General features: G+C 38.0%; 1 pseudogene; it reads left to right on the top strand.

Annotated features, from left to right (window-relative positions):
* The first annotated feature begins 2213 nt into the window (after nucleotides 1-2213).
* LOC136464011 (mannose/glucose-specific lectin-like) overlaps nucleotides 2214-18052 on the top strand; it is a 42708-nt pseudogene continuing 26869 nt past the window's right edge.

The following is an 18052-nucleotide window of genomic DNA, read 5'->3' on the forward strand; positions in this document are numbered from 1 at the left end:
ATCCATTTCCATCTACACGCGATGCACCACGTGTCCGTCTGGCCTCATATTCCTACTCCCTCCATCCAGAAAAAAAAATGCAATCATACAATTCAAATTTTGTCCCAAAAAAAATACAATCCTACATCAAAGGCTGCCATATCGGACGACCTGGTGCCCTATCCTCCACACATTCCAGCTTCCAAAATATTCCTGCACAGGTTAATTAACTATACACAAGGGTATTTTGGTAATTTCTCTAGCTGCCTTGGTATACATGTTTATGCATAATATATAATAAATAAATAGGTCAAGTGAAGAAATTCAAATAAAAATGGTACAAAACAAATTGCCATTTTCTTTATCAATATTTTGGAATTAGATTAAAGTATTTGTGTATATAACATAGACAAGGATAGCTCATGAAAATAATATAGTTATCAATAAATATATAATAATTAAAAATATCATTTATTCAATCTATTTATATTTATATAAATATTTGTCATGAAAATATAAATTATATAAAATAAATTACATTAATAAATAAATAAACTTTATGTGTCATTAATACTAAAATAGATATTAGGCTTACACTAAATCAGAAAAATACTAAAATGAATTTAATCTTTATGTATCATTAATGATTTTCAATTAATACTAAAAGTTATTTATAGATATACTATTAATTGTTTCAATGCATCCTTAGTAATAATAAAGTTAAATAATTGATCACTCTATATGGAGAGAAAACTTTAAAATAGATTCATGATACCTTATTTTCTTTGCGGATACCTATCAGATATTGTCAAATACGGATCAAGAATCAGATAAAGAAAAACACTAAAAAACGAATTTGAATGTATTCATTTAGTATCCATATTAGAAACAGATACGAATACGGATATCCATATTACTAGTTTTGGCGGATACAAATATCGAATAATTCAGATATCCATTTCTATTTTCCATCCCTAACGACGATGACCAGAACAAATGAACAATCTCTACCACTAAATGTACCAGTTGTAAAGTTACCTACAACTACCACAACAATTGTCCCATGTAGTCAAAACCTCTCTTACGCGCATCAAGCCAACAGCACCTAGTAAAAAACAAATGGATCAGATCTCACTCAAGCCTCTTCTTTCTCTACTCAAATTTAACAGTCCAAGTTTTTTGGATCATACCTCATCACTCATCCCATCCCCTGCGCGACTCCTCCTCTCCCCCACGTGCGACTTCTCCTCTCCTGCGACGTACGCGCCACTCCTCACTCTCCTCTCCCGACCACGAGGGCTCCAAGCCACCGGCCGCCAGGCACCGCGGCAAACGAGGCTGCCCGCGCGTGGCCAGAGCCGAGAAGAAGTCCTCGCGCCGGCCACGAACACGTTCGCACCACCGGGCGACGGCTAAGGGTTAGGGTTTCGGACAACCTGGAGCAGGCCTCCGAATCGCTTACATAACTTAGAATTAATTAGACTTATTGGTACTCAGCTTTAAATCGGAGATGCTCATAGGGCCGCTGACGTCCCCATGCCTGCTCACGAAGCATGCATACGCGAATGTTAGAGAAGCTGGAGGGCAGCGACATGGTGGCTGTCGTAGGTCTTCATGACGATCTTGTGCTCCCTTGATCGGTTAGATAAATTAGTCGAGAGAATCCCTAGACGTGGGATCTCCTTTTCTCTTATAGCACGTGTCAGACCCTGGGACCAGGCCGTTAGGACGTTAGAACTTGTCCCCGATCAGGGCACCTGGTGGGCCTAAGCCCCTTAAGACTCGGTTCTTTTGACCGAGCTTGAGATCAACTCTAACAAATTTTCTTTAGATGCAGAAGTGTCCAACACGGCTAAAAAAGTTTCTTAGAGACAAGTCCTCTAATTAATAGAGTTGGACATCTTTGCATGCCACCTCAAAAAACAGTGAGGCGAGCTCGAGGCAAACACCCATCTCTGTTTACCTCTTTAAAGAGATGGACATCCTAAAATGACCATGCTATTAATATATTAAAAGAAATCATGTGACTATAACTTGCGATGCGTTATCACGGTGTCTAGCTATGGATGTTTATCCTGGGCTTAGAAAATTATTTTTCTATATTTGTTATCCTCTTTTTTTGTTTGTGAAAAGAATAGATATAGAGACAAGCTAATAAGCTAAATACTAAAATGGTCCATTGATAAAAATCATTTGGCAGACTGTTAGCGTGGGACTATCTCAGTAAATCGAAAATGCCTCTGAAATGCACTAGTGCAGTGGTATGTTACGAAGCCATGCATGCTAAGAGCATGTTTAGGACAGCTCCAGCTCCATAAAAGTAAATTCGGAGCACGAGATCCACCATGGATCTAGGCTCTGATTGGGACATTACCACCATGAATCTAGATTCATAAGCAATTGTAAAAGATTATTAAGGGACTAAAACAAAAAACGACAAGATTAAGTTGACGGAGAAGAAGAACCAAGTGGACGGAGAATATAATGAACCGGTAAGTTGCATAACTAGTATTAGTAGTGGGTAATTTTCTCTAACTCCATGAAATAGGAGTTTTCGGAGTCTCTTTGAGGAGCGCCATAGATTTCATGGATCTACGAGCTAAATCCATGGTTTGGTGAATCAAGCGTTTGGCTAGAAAAAGCATAATCGAAGTTGAGCTGTTTTTGTTTTTCGGTACGGAGCTGTAGAAAGCTGTCCCAATCCCATACGGCTTGGCGAGATGCACATAAGTCTAGCCGTCTAGGTGGGTGTAGCTTTCTTCTAAATTCTAAAACTCTATTACTAGTTATATATATATCCCGTGGCTGGTCGCTGCAGGGAAACGTGGTTCTTGTACGTGGAGGCCGCACAGCCGCGCATACCAACTACCAGAACATCTCTCCGCATCCAAATTTACGCTTTCTCTGGTGCCAACTACCCAGCTATCGATATATTACGCTACTAGAGAACATATTTTAGAACAATATCCCAATTTAGCATTAGTCTTGGCATTTTTTTTGCCTTCGACCCTTTAGTCCTGGTTGATAATACCAACCGTACCAACCGGGATTAAAGGTCTCTGCCCAACGGTTGTCCACGGGGCAGGGATCTTTAGTCCCGGCTGGTACCTTTAGTCCCGGTTGGTAATACCAATCGGGACTAAAGTTTTTAGTTCCGGTTTGGGTGATGCCTCGGGAATAAAGATTAATCTTTAGTCCTGGTTTGGAACCCTAACCGAGACTAATTATCTCGACCTATAATTTAGCTCATTTCTTCCTCCCCGAGCCCGAGCCATTCCATTCAAACTCACTGCCTCTGTTCTTCAGCTTGCTGTTGTTCTTGCTCTCTCCCCCTCTATTGGTATTGCTCTTCGATTTTGGAGGTAACAAACTTAATCCTCTTATGTTTTATCAGTAGCTTATCTCATTTTGCGATGTAGATGCATGTGTAACTTTATATGTTGGACTTTATTATAATTTTATATGTCATTTTTAGCTCAAAATCACATGATGATTTGCATATATGTTTGGATAAACAAAAGTTAAATTAGTTCATCAAAATCACGCCTTGCTCGTCCTCGCTGGAGCACGCGCCATCCTCGTCTCCGGTGGCTTACGTGATCTTAGAATTAATTTTTCCATGAAATAAAAAACTTAGAAAATTGTTAGAAAATTGTAGAAAATCCGTACTAGTTGAACTTGTGGACCGTGTTCAGCTCGGCAAGCATGTTCTCTGCCGAGCGGTAACGGACGTCAAGGAGAAGCTTTGATTCTACGAGGGAGAGCGGCAACGGTCGTGGAAGACCGTGTTCCCTTTCTCGTAGAATCAGAGCTCTTCCTTGGCCAAGTACGGTGCCGTCCGGTGAAGAAATGCTCGCCGAGATGATCACGTAAGCAAGGTCAACTAGTACGGATGGTTATTTATTGAAACATGTTTTTGAGCTATAATTTGATGGATATTTGATAACTTCAGACCTACAAATGTCATCTACAAATGTTACTATACTCGGCAACCTAAACGCCCGCGAGCTCGCCGATATCGAGCAGGTCACTTAGAATTATTTTTTTCATGAAATGAAATACTTAGAAATCATGCCTTTTATTTTTTAGAATTAAATTTTTCATGAAATGAAAAACTTAGAAAATAGTTAGAAAATTATAGAAAATTCGTACTAGTTGAACTTGTGGACCGTGTTCAGGTCGGCGAGCATGTTCTCTGTCGAGCGGTAACGGACGTCAAGGAGGAGCTTTGATTCTACGAGGGAGAGCGGCAACAGTCGTGGAAGACCGTGTTCCCTTTCTCGTAGAATCGGAGCTCTTCCTTGGCCAAGTACGGTGCCGTCCGGTGGAGAAATGCTCGCCGAATTGATCACGTAAGCAAGATCAACTAGTACGGATGGTTATTTATTGAAACATGTTTTTGAGCTATAATTTGATGGATATTTGATAACTTCAGACCTATAAATGTCATCTACAAATGTTACTATCCTCAGCAACCTAAACGTCCGTGAGCTCGCCGATATCGAGCAGATCACTTAGAATTATTTTTCCATGAAATGAACTACTTAGAAATTATGCCTTTTTTTTAGAATTAAATTTTCCATGAAATAAAAAACTTAGTAAATAGTTAGAAAATTATAGAAAATCCGTACTAGTTGAACTTACGGACCGTGTTCAGCTCGGCCAACATGTTCTCTGTAGAGCGGTAACGGACGTCAAGGAGGAACTTTGATTCTACGAGGGAGAGCGGCAACGGTCGTGGAAGACCGTGTTCCCTTTCTCGTAGAATCGGAGCTCTTCCTTGGGCAAGTACGGTGTCGTCCGGTGGAGAAATGCTGGCCGAGATGATCACGGATGGTTATTTATTGAAACATGTGAAATCCGTACTAGTTTTATTTAAATATATCATTTTAGAAAATCTGAAATTTACACTAGTTTGCAAAAATAAGTATAGAAAGTAGATAACAACTGGTACCGGATCCTCGGCCTCTCGTTCGGTTGCGAAACGACTGAGGCCAGAACTCCCTCCCATTATCTGCGGCAAGTGTAAGCAGAATATTGTGATGGAGTACCGAGTCAAGAGACAGGGACCCAACAAGGGTCGTGTTTTCTATAAGTGCCCGGATCGCGATGTGAGTTTCTTACGTATTTTATAATTATGGCTAATTGACCTGTTTTTCTTGAATATTTTTGACTAAATATTTTTTGGCTTTAATTTCAGTGGGAGGGTAATGAATACGATGGTTGGTACCGGGAGAAAGATTATGCTACATACGTGCAGAATTTGGGTGCGCTTGAGGTAGCGGCTGCTGCTGATGAGTCAGTGAGCCAGCAGGAGAAGCTTATTGATATTCAACAGAAGAATGATTTGTCTGTTTTAGTTGCGTACGATCATGAAATAATTATGTTACTAAAGTGCATTATAGTTTTAGTTTATTTAGTGATAGTTGGGATTGCTTACGTTGTAGCCAGGCTTAGTTAATTAATCAATCGTGTGTGTGTCATTTATGTTGTGTAATAAAATACTTAATTATATTCAAGGTTTTTATAATTTATCGTGTAATACAGATTATATCACACCATTGGATGTACAATGTCGATCGTCGCTTCCAAGACTTTATTGAGGGCTTGCACTATTTCTTAGGTGTGGCCGAGGCAAATAAGCGAGATGGTTTCATGTGCTGTCCATGTGCCCTATGTAAGAATTTAAAGGAATATTCAAGCTTAATGAGTCTTCATTCACATTTGCTTAAGTCAGGTTTCATATCAAACTATATATGTTGGACTAAGCATGGAGAAAGCGGGGTAATGATGGAAGAAGTTGAAGGAGAAGATTTAGACATTGATGACATTATTGCTCAGTATGGTGCCTTTGATGATACTACAATGAGGGGAGATGAAGAAGAGGTAGCGGTAGAAGATGATCTCGGTGATGCTCTTGGCGATGCCATTCGTGATGCACAACAAGAATTGGAAAGTGAAAAAGAGAAAGTTAAGTTCGAGCGTATGCTTGAGGATCATAGGAAGTTGCTATACCCGACGGCCGAAGAGGAGCAAAAAAGCTGGGTACAACACTGGAATTGCTACAGTGGAAGGCAAAGAATGGTATATCCGACAAGGTATTTGGAAATTTATTGAACCTCATAAAGAAGATGCTTTCAAAGCCAAATGAATTGCCCACCACTACGTACGAAGCAAAAAAGGTTATCTGCCCATTAGGATTAAAAATCCAGAAGATACATGCATGTCCTAATGACTGCATCCTCTACCATGGCAATGAATACGAGAATTTGGATGAATGCCCAGTATGTAAAGCATCACGGTATAAGATCAGGTGCAATGATCCTGGTGACGTCGAGGGTGAACAACGTCCTAGAAAGAAAATCCCTGCCAAGGTTATGTGGTATGCTCCTATAATACCACGCTTAAAACGTTTGTTCAGAAATAAAGACCATGCAAAGTTGTTGCGGTGGCATAAAGAAGACCGTAAGGTAGACAATATGCTGAGACACCCAGCTGATGGGTCCCAGTGGAGAGCGATAGACAGGGAATTTCCAGAGTTTGTAAATGAGGCTAGAAACTTAAGGTTCGCCTTAAGTACAGATGGTATGAATCCTTTTGGGGAGCAGAGCACTAGTCATAGCACTTGGCCAGTTACTCTATTTATCTACAACCTTCCTCCATGGTTATGCATGAAGCGGAAGTTCATTATGATGCCAATCCTCATCCAAGGTCCGAGGCAACCTGGCAACGACATTGATGTCTATCTGAAGCCATTAGTTGAAGAACTTCTAGTTTTATGGAACAAACCAGGTGTACGTGTCTGGGATGAGTACAAACAAGAATAATTTGACCTACGAGCAATGTTGTTCATAACAATCAATGATTGGCCTGCTTTAAGTAATCTTCCAGGTCAGACAAACAAAGGATATAATGCATGCACACATTGTTTTGATGACCTTGACAGTATATATTTGAAAAGATGTCGAAAGGTCGTGTACCTTGGCCATCGTCGATTCCTTCCTTTGAATCACCAAGTAAGAAAGAAAGGTAAGCATTTTAAAGGTAAGCCAGACCACCGAAAGAAGCCTCATAATCGAACCGGGGAAGATGTACTCGCAATAGTCAAGGATGTGAAAGTAGTATTTAGAAAGGGACAAGGCAGCGAATCTGTTCCCAAAGATGCTAAGGGGCACGCACCTATGTGGAAGAAGAAGTCTATCTTTTGGGAGCTACCCTATTGACAAGTCCTAGAGGTCCGCAACGCAATCAACGTGATGCACCTGACAAAGAATCTTTGTGTGAACCTGTTAGGATTCATGGGTGTGTACGAGAAGCCAAAGGATTCACTTGAAGCACGTCAGGACTTGCAGGGCATGAAAGAACGAGACAACCTTCATCTAGAGAAGACAAATGATGGACGTCATTACTTAAGTCCTGCTAGCTACACGCTTAGCAAAGAAGAGAGGGACAACATGTTTGAATGTCTAAGCAGCATCAAGGTCCCATCGGGATTCTCCTCCAATATAAAGGGTATAATAAATGTGCTAGATAAGAAATTCCTAAACTTAAAGTCCCACGACTGCCACGTGCTTATGACGTAATTGCTTCTAGTTGCTTTAAGAGGAATTCTACCTCCACATGTACATCTAGCCTCCGTGAAGCTATGTGCATTCCTCAATGCAATTTCTCATAAGGTAATCAATCCAGTGGAACTAGCTACTCTACAGAATGATGTGGTTCAATGTCTTATTAGCTTTGAGTTGGTGTTCCCTCCATCCTTCTTTAATATCATGACACACCTCCTAGTTCATTTGGTGAAGGAGATTAGTATTCTTGGACCTGTGTTCTTATATAACATGTTCCCCTTTGAGAGGTTTATGGGAGTCTTAAAGAAATATGTGAAAGTCTATTCTAAGCCTGAAGGAAGCATCGCCCAGGGCTATGGAACAGAGGAGGTCATTGAGTTCTGTGTTGACTTTATTCCTGACCTTGCCCCGATTGGCGTTCCCGAATCACGACATGAGGGGAGACTCAGTGGTAAAGGAACTTTAGGGAAGAAAACATATATTGGCATGGAAGACGATTATTTCAATAAAGTACACTACACAGTTCTTCAGAACTCATCATTGGTGCATCCATACATCGAGATACATAAGGAGTTCTTACGATCCAAGTTTCTAGGGAAGACTGAAGCTTAGATTAGGCGTCAACACATGGAAAGTTTCAGTGGTTGATTGCGAAAAGAATGTCAAGGCGATGACAATATTGATGAGCAACTGTATTTATTAGCTAGGCAACCATCATGGCATATCCTCATGTACCAAGGGTACGAGATAAATGGGAATATATTTTACATAGTTGCCCAAGATAAAAGGAGCACCAATCAAAATAGTGGTGTTCGCATAGATGGCACAGATCCAAATGGGAATATACAAACATATTATGGCCGCATAGAAGATATATGGGAACTAGACTACGCACCTAATTTTAAAGTCCCTTTGCTCCGGTGCCAATGGGTGAAGCTGACCGGAGGAGGGGTAACAGTCGACAAAGAGTATAGAATGACAACAGTGGACCTTAACAATATTGGGAACAAAGACGAACCATTCGTCCTTGCTGCCGATATGAGTCAGGTGTTCTATGTGAAAGACATGTCTACAAAATCAAAGAGAGGAAAAAACAAAGACATCAACTCAATGATCAATGAGCCAAAGCGCCACATAGTTCTTTCTGGGAAAATAAATATAGTGGGAATTGAAGACAAGTCAGACATGTCAGAAGATTACGAAAGAAATATTCGAATTCCACCCTTCATAGTGAAGAAAGATCCAAGCATCATGTTAAATGATGAAGACACTCCATGGTTACGACAAGATCATAACCAAGGGTCATACGTCAAGAAGAAATTCACTGTTGTGCCCGCATGATACAACGATGCATGTTTAATATATTATGTTTTAGAGACGGATATTATGTAATATGTTATGACTTCACAATTGGTTTTTTCATCTGAGGTCATTTAGTGTCTCATTTGAGCAAGTTTGACCAAGTTTGTTAAACTCAAAAAGATCGACAATTATTGTTTTGGTCAACTTTTCATTTGAGAAAGTTTGGACGGTTCAAATTTGTGATTTTTAAATTTCAACGCCTACAAACAAGTTTTTGGGACCCTAGATTGTCTCAAATTGAACAGTTTTGAATAGAAATATCTACAATCCTTATATAGGCCATTTTTTCATTTGAGAAATCTTAAACAAAATGTAGTTAAAATTTCACAAGTGTGTGACATAGTTTTAGAAAGTCTATATTAGATTCAAGAAGTTGTGACTAGCGTTTGATAAAAATTTCTCAAATGGGAAAATGAGCTATGTAACAATTGTAGATCTTGCTGAGATGATAAAATTTGGTATTCAGAGTTTTTTCATCTGAGGTCATTTAGTGTCTCATTTGAGCAAGTTTGACCAAGTCAAATTTGGTCAAATGAAAAAACAACACTTTGACTCTAGTATTATGAACTCTAGATGACTTTAAATTGAAAAGTTTTGAATACCAAGTTTGTTAAACTCAAAAAGATCTACAATTGTTGTTTTGGTCAACTTTCCATTTGAGAAAGTTTGAATGGTTCAAATTTGTGATTTTTAAATTTCAACGCCTACAAACTAGTTTTCGGGACCCTAGATTGTCTCAAATTGAAAAAGTTTTGAATACCAAGTTTGTTAAGCTCATCAATATCTACAATCCTTATATAGGCCATTTTTTCATTTGAGAAAGCTTGAACAAAATATAGTTAAAATTTCACAAGTGTGTGACATAGTTTTAGAAAGTCTATATTAGATTCAAGAAGTTGTGACTAGTGTTTGATAAAAATTTCTCAAATGGGAAAATGAGCTATGTAACAATTGTAGATCTTGCTGAGATGATCAAACTTGGTATTCAGAGTTTTTTCATCTGAGGTCATTTAGTGTCTCATTTGAGCAAGTTTGACCAAGTCAAATTTGGTCAAATAAAAAAACAACACTTTGACTCTAGTATTATGAACTCTAAATGACTTTAAATTGAAAAGTTTTGAATACCAAGTTTGTTAAACTCAAAAAGATCTACAATTGTTGTTTTGGTCAACTTTCCATTTGAGAAAGTTTGAACGGTTCAAATTTGTGATTTTTAAATTTCAACGCCTACAAACTAGTTTTCGGGACCCTAGATTGTCTCAAATTGAAAAAGTTTTGAGTACCAAGTTTATTAAGCTCATCAATATCTACAATCCTTATATAGGCCATTTTTTCATTTGAGAAAGCTTGAACAAAATGTAGTTAAAATTTCACAAGTGTGTGACATAGTTTTAGAAAGTCTATATGAGATTCAAGAAGTTGTGACTAGTGTTTGATAAAAATTTCTCAAATGGGAAAATGAGCTATGTAACAATTGTAGATCTTGCTGAGATGATCAAACTTGGTATTCAGAGTTTTTTCATTTGAGGTCATTTAGTGTCTCATTTGAGCAAGTTTGACCAAGTCAAATTTGGTCAAATGAAAAAACAACACTTTGACTCTAGTATTATGAACTCTAAATGACTTCAAATTGAAAAGTTTTGAATACCAACCTTGTTAAACTCAAAAATATCTACAATTGTTGTTTTGGTCAACTTTCCATTTGAGAAAGTTTGAACGGTTCAAATTTGTGATTTTTAAATTTCAATGCCTACAACTAGTTTTCGGGACCCTAGATTGTCTCAAATTGAAAAGTTTTGAATACCATGTTTGTTAAGCTCATCAATATCTACAATCCTTATATAGGCCATTTTTTCATTTGAGAAAGCTTGAACAAAATGTAGTTAAAATTTCACAAGTGTGTGACATAATTTTAGAAAGTCTATATGAGATTCAAGAAGTTGTGACTAGTGTTTGATAAAAATTTTTCAAATGGGAAAATGAGCTATGTAACAATTGTAGATCTTGCTGAGATGATCAAACTTGGTATTCAGAGTTTTTTCATCTGAGGTCATTTAGTGTCTCATTTGAGCAAGTTTGACCAAGTCAAATTTGGTCAAATGAAAAAACAACACTTTGACTCTAGTATTATGAACTCTAAATGACTTTAAATTGAAAAGTTTTGAATACCAAGTTTGTTAAACTCAAAAAGATCTACAATTGTTGTTTTGGTCAACTTTCCATTTGAGAAAGTTTAAACGGTTCAAATTTGTGATTTTTAAATTTCAACGCCTACAAACTAGTTTTCGGGACCCTAGATTATCTCAAATTAAAAAAGTTTTGAATACCAAGTTTGTTGAGCTCATCAATATCTACAATCCTTATATAGGCCATTTTTTTATTTGAGAAAGCTTGAACAAAATGTAGTTAAAATTTCACAAGTGTGTGACATAGTTTTAGAAAGTCTATATGAGATTCAAGAAGTTGTGACTAGTGTTTGATAAAAATTTCTCAAATGGGAAAATGAGCTATGTAACAATTGTAGATCTTGCTGAGATGATCAAACTTGGTATTCAGAGTTTTTTCATCTGAGGTCATTTAGTGTCTCATTTGAGCAAGTTTGACCAAGTCAAATTTGGTCAAATGAAAAAACAACACTTTGACTCTAGTATTATGAACTCTAAATGACTTTAAATTGAAAAGTTTTGAATACAAAGTTTGTTAAACTCAAAAAGATCTACAATTGTTGTTTTGGTCAACTTTCCATTTGAGAAAGTTTGAACGGTTCAAATTTGTGATTTTTAAATTTCAACGCCTACAAACTAGTTTTTGGGATCCTAGATTGTCTCAAATTGAAAAGTTTTGAATACCAAGTTTGTTAAGCTCATCAATATCTACAATCCTTATATAGGCCATTTTTTTATTTGAGAAAGCTTGAACAAAATGTAGTTAAAATTTCACAAGTGTGTGACATAGTTTTAGAAAGTCTATATGAGATTCAAGAAGTTGTGACTAGTGTTTGATAAAAATTTCTCAAATGGGAAAATGAGCTATGTAACAATTGTAGATCTTGCTGATATGATCAAACTTGGTATTCAGAGTTTTTTCATCTGAGGTCATTTAGTGTCTCATTTGAGCAAGTTTGACCAAGTCAAATTTGGTCAAATGAAAAAACAACACTTTGACTCTAGTATTATGAACTCTAAATGACTTCAAATTGAAAAGTTTTGAATACCAAGCTTGTTAAACTCAAAAAGATCTACAATTGTTGTTTTGGTCAACTTTCCATTTGAGAAAGTTTGAATGGTTCAAATTTGTGATTTTTAAATTTCAACGCCTACAAACTAGTTTTCGGGACCCTAGATTGTCTCAAATTGAAAAGTTTTGAATACCAAGTTTGTTAAGCTCATCAATATATACAATCCTTATATAGGCCATTTTTTCATTTGAGAAAGTTGTAAAACAAAAAATGCTATATTTTCTTTATTTTTATAGGTTCAACAAAAATTTCCTATCAATTTTGGTCAAAAACCGAGACAAAATTGAAACATTGACGTTACAATAATGTGATAATAAATTTCCTATCGAATAATATTAGTTTTATTAATTTTAAGTTATAAATATATTTTTGCATTAACAAAATACTTAGTATTGGTAACATTTATATTCTATATTCATAAAAGAAATTAAAAACTTTAGGTTACAAAATTTTCCTATTTACAATAAATAATTAGTTAATCAATAGTATTTTTTAAAATAAATATTGCAAAGTATTGAAGTTGCTATGGAATTAATTGATTAACCTAGTATTAAACAAAATCAAAATCCCACGTCTTTTCAATTACGCTGGCGGGTTGCCAAAATTTTCAGGCCTTCAGTCCCGGCCCAGACCAAGAACCGGGACTAAAGGATTGGCGGCAATTTCGGTGCCCGTCCAAAAATACCTTTAGTCCCGACTGGTAACACCAGCCCGAACTAAAGGACATTTACCAACCGGGACTAAAGGTCCAACCCTTTAGTCCTGGTTGGTCTTACTAGCCGGGACTAAAGGGTCCCGGCCTATATATATCGAACGTCTGTTCTGTTCATCTTCGATCCCTTTAGTCCCGGTTGGTCTTACCAGCCGGGGCTAAAGGGTCCCGGCCTATATATATCGAACGTCTGTTCTATTCATCTTCGATCTCGCCTCCGTCGCTCAGCCCCGCCCGGCCACGCCATCCGCCGTCGTCGAGCTTGTCTCTGCCGCGCCACCGTCGTCTACCCCCGCCCGGCCACGCCATTCTCCCGGCCCGCAACGCCGCATCCCGTCTCCGCCGCCGCACCCGACCACACCCTCCATCACCGACGCTTCCCGCGCGCCCACCGTACGGCCTCCGTCGAGTACTCTGCTTGATCTGCTGCATGCTCTCGATCGGCCATGCTTTTTAGATTTTTTTTACAAAGTCTCGGCTGTATGTTAGATTAAAATGTATTAAATTTTAATTAGTAGTTTATTATTGTTAGTTTTTAGTTATTTCTTAGGTAGTTTTTGATATATTAGATTAAATGTATTAAAATTTAATTAGTATTTTATTTAGATAGTTTTTTAGATAGTTTTTATTATAGTTTTTGATATATGTTAGATTAAAATGTATTATCTATTACTAGTTTATCTAATTTCATGTTAGATTTATTTAATTAGATTTATTAATTATATATTCTATATATCTCTCTATATATATTATATCTAGAGAGAGATTCTATATGTATACATATTTACTTAATTATTTCTATATGTATATATACATGTACTTATTTTCATGTGTTGAGAGAGAGAGAAAATTGTATCTAGAGAGACATTCTATGTGTATCACATGCATATCTAGAGATATAGACATGTGCACTTATTTCTATGTGTTGAGAGAGAGAGAAAATATATTGTATCATTATATGTGTATATATACATGTCTTATTTCCATGTTTTTGGATCGAAAGTGTTTTTGATTCGATTCCAAAGCCTATACCTTATTATTGTTTATCCTTATGAAATATTATGTGTTATTATATTTAATTGGATTTAGTAATTCTATATGTGTTATCACATGTACTTATGTTATGTACCATAGTAATTCTATCTATGTGTTATCTTGAAGATACAAATGGCTGCTTCGGATGATAACTTGAGTGATGACATAATGGCGGATATTATCAACGCCGGCACCAATGTGGATGTAGATGACACGAGTCAGTACTTTGCTGATTATGAGGATATCCTGAATATGCCGGTGGTTGAAGATCAACAAATTGTCGCACAAGAAAATACTGGCGAGGTATATTCGATTATCTATCATCTCTTATAGATGCATGCGTATGTATATTTGTTGTTAATCATTATGTTTTTACTCATGTAGCCAGTCTCTGGATCTACATCAACCACCGACAAAAGTAGAAAAGTCCGAGGGCCAAAAAAGCCATTAGAGGGCCGTTTCATAATATCAGAATTCGACACCGACACCGGCAAACCATTGGGACCACATGCTCAGACATATGTCAATCAATGTGGGTTCATTATAAGGGATAGGATCCCAGTTAGTGCTCATGAATGGAAGCAGAAGATATCCGCTCCTAATGTTAGTTTTGTATCTGATCGTGACAAGAACCTAGCTTGGAGAGATATCACTCAGCATTTCACATTACAAGCAGATGATGCTTTGAAGGAGCTAGTGAGGGATTGGACAATGAAGAAGATGGCAACATTGTTCCAGAGTTGGAAGAAGACATTGTATAAAAAGTTTATCTTGAAGAATGCTACGCCGAATTTCAATGCTAAGGCTTTTGTCAAGTTGAAGTCCCATTGAGATGCCTTCGTAGAATACAAGACATCTCAAGACAGTGAGGAACATGTGATGAGGAATCGACAGAATGCCCGACAGAAGCAATACCATCATTGCATGGGATCAGGTGGTTATAGGAGTGCTATTCCCAAGTGGCAGAACCTTGAAGCAGAGATTACTGCCAAGGGAATCATACCTGAAACAATAGAGAAGAACTAGCCTCAATGCGCGAAGAATTGGTTCTACACTCATGGGGGAAGCCTAGACCCAGACACTGGCAAGCTAATTTTTGGCCAAAAAATTGAGAGAGCAACACAGAGACTAGCTCATGCTAGGGAAGAAGCTGATAGTGGTGTTTTCAAGCCCAACAGAGAGAAGGATGAATTGACATATGCCCTAGAGAATCCTGAACACGGTGGTCGAACAAGAAGCTATGGGGCGGTTCCGTGGCTACACGCATTCCCAGCAGACAAGGATACCTACAGAAGCCGCCAGAGAAAGAAGGATAAGGAGGCAGAACGAATCCATGCATTGGAGCAATTTGTTGATGAGTCACGACAAGCATTGCTTGAATCACTTGAACAAGAAAAATCTCTTGAGGCAAGAATGCAGGAGGAGATCAAGAGGCAAGTGTAGCTAGCAATGAGTCAAATGCAATCGCAATCAACGTCGGGAGCCACCATTAGCCCCGTTGGTTAGATGAAAAGCAGTTGTGCTTCTACGGAGCTGCCAGTTATTCAAGACGACGCTAGGTTGGCTTCCCTATTGATGACATTACCGAGCCTCTAACAACATGTGAGCTGCACATTCTAGATGGTAATAATGCATCAATCATGGTGGCTGTTGGGGTTGTATCTCCAATAGACCGAACGAAGACACCAAGAATCCATGGGTCAATTATTCAACCTGGATATGCTAGCATCTCGGTCGATAGAGTGCTCAAAGGTTACAGCAATGTTCCTCTTGACATTGAAGGCGGTGATGGGGAGAAGACACTAGGAGAAGCAGAGAAGACATTTATTCAATGGCGCAAACGCTTCATCATCATTCCTGGGGCGCCACCGCTTCTCCTACCTCACCCTAGGTACAAATGAAAGTGAATGAAATATTATTTTCCATTAATTTTCTATTGGCTTCAAAAATAATTGACACACAACTTGTTTTTGTAGCAGGGTCTCCCCCCAGCCTAGCCTAATCATCCATTCCCCATCTCATCACAGCGTCGCGGGGGGCAAGACGACTTCATCCCCATGGCGATCGCCAACTCCTACACCGGCCCCATCGCCTCCACAATGATCTCCAACTCCTACACCGGCCCCACCGCCTCCACAATGATCTCCAATGCCTCCACGCCGATCTCCACCAACACCGGCCACATCGCCTCTACGCCGGTCTCCAACACCGCCCCCACCCCCTCCACAGCGACGCACTACAAAGACGTCTAAGGTCCCGACGGCAAAGAAGACCCTGATAAAAAGAGTTATTTCTCAAGAAATACTTCCTGAAAAGACTGATAAGCAAATAGCAGCTGAAAAAGACAAAAAAATGAAAGATTTTTTTATAGATACCAAAAACAAGAGTCAAGCGAAGCTTAAGGAGAAGCCGTACTTTTACCTACCACGAGAGGTGCTGAGGCAAAAGGTCGATGCTCACAAGAAAAAGATGATTGAACTTCATAAGCCTTCGCCACTATCAGACTATGACCGCTCCCTCGTGAAGTCACATGATGCAAGTAAGAAAAGGAAAAGAGCATCAGGGAAGGATGTCCCATAGCTCGGACAACAGAAGCAACCAATGCAAAATCTTATTGTTGCTAATGAATATGGTTCCAATATAGAAGTCTATCGACTAGACAACTCTGGAGAAGTGTCGGTTCAAACCCTTAATGCTTTTTTAAAGATACTGGTTTAACCTTGGATCAATTGATAGGCAAAGCTCCAATCCAGAACCTGGAAGTTGATACCTGGAAGACTTATAAATATGGCAAAAGTCTGTACAACCCTGTGGCTCTGAATGAATTGGGTACGCAAATGTACTTGCTCAACAAGTGGTACATGCAGGCGTGTGGCAGGGGTGAGCAGTGGATCTTTGTCAGATTTAGAGACCATCATTACTTCCGTGGCGATGACATCTTACATATTAGTTTTGAAGAATTGCATCAACTATTCCACTTGGACGCTCTGGACAAATCAATCATTAGCTCCTTTTGTTTGTAAGTGATTCTTACTTTTATTTAATAAACTCACTTCCATGCATACGTGTATATAATTATCCTCACATGTAACTTAGATTTATATACAGATTCCAGATGTCAGAGCTCCAAAGAATACAAGACACCAGTGTTGGCTTCATTGATCCTTATATCGTATTCAAAACTGGTATTATTGTCAAGGAGCGGTGGGTATCTGAAGCATAGGAGAATATCATGATGTTCTTCGTGAAGCAGCACGACAAGACAACAATACTTTTCCCATACAACTTTGAGTAAGTGTTAATAATAATGTAGTCTACACATTTTATGTAAAATCAATACAACTTATATGCATGTACATGTGTGTATAAACCAATGCAGGTTTCACTAGATACTCATTGTCATTGAGTTAAACTCAAGTCGGTTAGTAATCTTTGACTCGTTGAGAAAAGAGCGGGCACTATACCAAGATATGATAGACATTATCCAGGGATAATTTCGATCTCTCGCGCACAACTATTATTGAATAGACTTTGCCATAATTTATTAACGATCGTACATTATTGGTCGCATAGGGTTTGGAAAGAGTTTATTCGGCAACATCGCAAGGATTGCAAGGCACCACTTAATGTAGTTGAAATACCAGTAAGTTGTACTATATACACTTCCCCACGTATTTAATTACTATATCGTACTTCAATTTATGTGTGAGATGATGAGAATAATCTTCTTTTCATACAGTGGTGTTTGCGGTAGGAACCAGGTAATAACTTGCGTGGATACTATGTTTGTGAATTTATCACTACGCACATAAGAAGAACTCCTAAAGATGTCCTCAGAGTACGTATATATCAATTTTTTATTTATTTTTAAATGAATATATATATATATGTATGTATTAATACTTTTTCTTTTATTTCAAATGCAAGACTGAATGGTTGAAACGAAGGGTCATGCAAAAAGACCATCTAAAAGCAGTTCAAGAGTCAATAGCAGGATATCTTCTAGAAAAAGTGCTAAATCCCAACGACGAGTTCTACTTTGATCCTAAGGAATAAATAATGTAAATTAAATATTTATTGATATTGTTATTTTCGAGAACAAGATTATGAAAGTGTTGTATATATACATATATATATATAATATATATAGGTTCATAC

This window comes from Miscanthus floridulus, chromosome 1 (assembly GCF_019320115.1).
Source record: "Miscanthus floridulus cultivar M001 chromosome 1, ASM1932011v1, whole genome shotgun sequence".
In the NCBI taxonomy this organism is placed as follows: domain Eukaryota; kingdom Viridiplantae; phylum Streptophyta; class Magnoliopsida; order Poales; family Poaceae; genus Miscanthus; species Miscanthus floridulus.